Here is a 2500-nt window from a genome sequence, read left to right on the forward strand (position 1 = left end):
TTTTTTTTTTTTTTTTTTTTAAAGGAAACTCAATTCCATCAAGCCAATAGCTTATAAATGTTTAATACTTATCTGTTAAACAAATAGTTTCAGTTTTTATAAATATGGTTTAACTTAACAGTGAAAAGCAACTTTTATTTTATTTTATATAATTAGAATTCAGTTCAGTTTTTTTTATAATGAGATGAAAATTAAAGTTTCTACATTTAATACCATGTATTCATGCTTACCTAACTCCAGGAATCTTAGTGAATAAATACTTCCAGTGGACTGCCAGAAAATGTTTCCTTSAGGAAAACCATAAAATGTATTTTTAAAACACCCTTGTAGCCTCTATGTGAAACGTGTAAAGATACCACGTCAAAAATCCCAGGTGAACTCCTTGTGTATTCAATGAGAATTTTTCCTGGACTTGACTGAGATTTATCCAGGCCATGCTTAATAGAGGGACAAATTGTGCAATTATTGAGTCGGCAGATATACAGGTATTTATCAGAGATCCTAAAGGTAAAATATATGTTTATAACTTCTCTAGTTCAGCTGAAACCCAGCAGTATTTTATTCTAATTATATACAATCAAGCAACAGTGATTTAAACAATTAATTATTAATATCTGAAGCTTATGTATGAAATACACCTGATAGGAAARRAWTTTTTTTCTATTTTCCCCCTTTAAATTTCATAAATACATAAGGAGAGATTGAAAAAAAATTATATTAATCATCTGAAAAAGCTTAAGCATGCAAATACATTCTTGGGCAATTTTCTTATTTTATCATCGCCATTTCCGATACATAAATCACTTCCACAAAAAAAATAGGGAAGTATGAAAACACACTTTTTCTCTGGTTAGAATTTTTTAATCACACTGAGAATGTTTGAACTATTAAACTTCAGGCAAAATCTGCAGAAGTCAAACGAAAGAATTTTTCAAGAGGTTTGTAGTCAGGCCTGTACAGTAATAGTCAACAGCTTATTCAATCCTGTAGAATTTGAGTTTTCCACAACACAAATGGAAAGGTAAATAAAAGTGTTTCCATGAAATTGCATGGACAAACATCTTAAATGAAAGAAWGATATCTTATAATTAACAGTTCAGGAGGGGTCAGGAAGTAGAAGAATCCCCTTTGGGGAATCTAGAGTTTGTAGAATTGTTGCTTTCAGCATGTTCTGATTACACTTTCTCCTCTTTTCCATATGTCATAATGGGGGCTAGCACTCAGAATAAAAGGCAAACTGTTTCTAGTTCTACTTTGTTATCCCTATGAGGACTGGTTTCTTATTTCTTTCCTTATTGTCATCACTGGGAGTTAATACTCCGGAGGGTTTTTTTCTGCCTTTTCTATCCAATCTCCTATTCTAGTTGTCAGGGGTGTAGATCACTCTTAGTTCTCCTCTTTCAAGGCACAAAGTCATATTGATATTAAATGGGTGCCATCATATAACATGCCATCACCAAATCTCTATGGGTATGATGGCTGTTTTGTGGTAGATTAAAAAAAAAAAAAAAAAAAAAAAAAAGCTGAAATTAAGATGTCTTGGTTTAAAACAGATTGACAGTGTGGAGGCCAAATGTGTGTGCCTACCAAAACATTTTAAACATAGAAATACACAATTTTAGGAATTAGGCAACTTCCCTGTGCTGTAAAAAAACAGTGTAATACAGAGGAAACYCTTGTTTTCATCCATTGTCCAGCATCCCCTGTAGATACAGGCAGTCTTGTTCTCACAGGCATGTCCAGAAGTCAAAGTACAAAGATAGTGTCAGATCCTGCTCTTCCCAAATTACTCTGGTCTCTAAAGTGTACAGGCTGAGAGAAAAAGATCTGATTTTTCTTTTTTTTCCTTTATATTTGGAGGCTTAAAAACACCTCTCTCTGCTGCTGATGCTCACAGTTTGCTCTTCTTGAAGAGTCTCCACGTGTTCATAACTTTCCCAGTGATTGACAGGTTGGCTGCGCTGAAATTATTTCCTATTTCTTATAAATGGACTATTGCCTTATACTATAGGGTTAACTGAAGGTCCTGCATACTGACCTTAACACTAACACTTAACACTATTTTCGAATAAGCTAAACTTAAGTTAATTGTTACAGAAAGAAATCGAGCAAAAGGGTTCCCTTGGGAAATAGTAATTCYCTGTGTGGTACAAAGGGGTATTTGGTCACACTTCTGTCTCCTTATCTCGGTGCTTAAATAACCAGTACCCAGTGCAGGTTATTTCACTTTTGGTAGAAAATCTTTGATGTAGGAAAGGAATTCTCAGATGAACGGTGAAGTCTTCATCACGTTGTTCTCTTGTATTGGCTCTTACGCAGAATGAAAGTACCTCTTGTAGATATACCAGTGGAGTACAGAAATATGCAACTATTTTAAAAGATAGATTTGGAAGGACAAAAAAAAAGTAGGTTTGTTCTGATATTATCTACACCTAACATAAATAAGAGTTTCTTGTAGTGCCTTTGGGTTCATAATGTATTGAGGCAAGACATTCAGAAG

At 33.9% G+C, this 2500-nt stretch overlaps 1 protein-coding gene across 1 annotated transcript in view; it reads left to right on the forward strand.

Moving 5' to 3' along the window:
- Positions 1–2500, forward strand: part of IRX2 (iroquois homeobox 2) — a 239569-nt gene that overhangs the window by 98 nt on the left and 236971 nt on the right. The gene's annotated exons all lie outside the window — the stretch shown is intronic.

The sequence above is a fragment of the Malurus melanocephalus genome, unplaced genomic scaffold (assembly GCF_030028575.1).
Source record: "Malurus melanocephalus ecotype Western Australia unplaced genomic scaffold, MMel_1.1 scaffold_110, whole genome shotgun sequence".
NCBI classification, from domain to species: Eukaryota; Metazoa; Chordata; class Aves; order Passeriformes; family Maluridae; genus Malurus; species Malurus melanocephalus.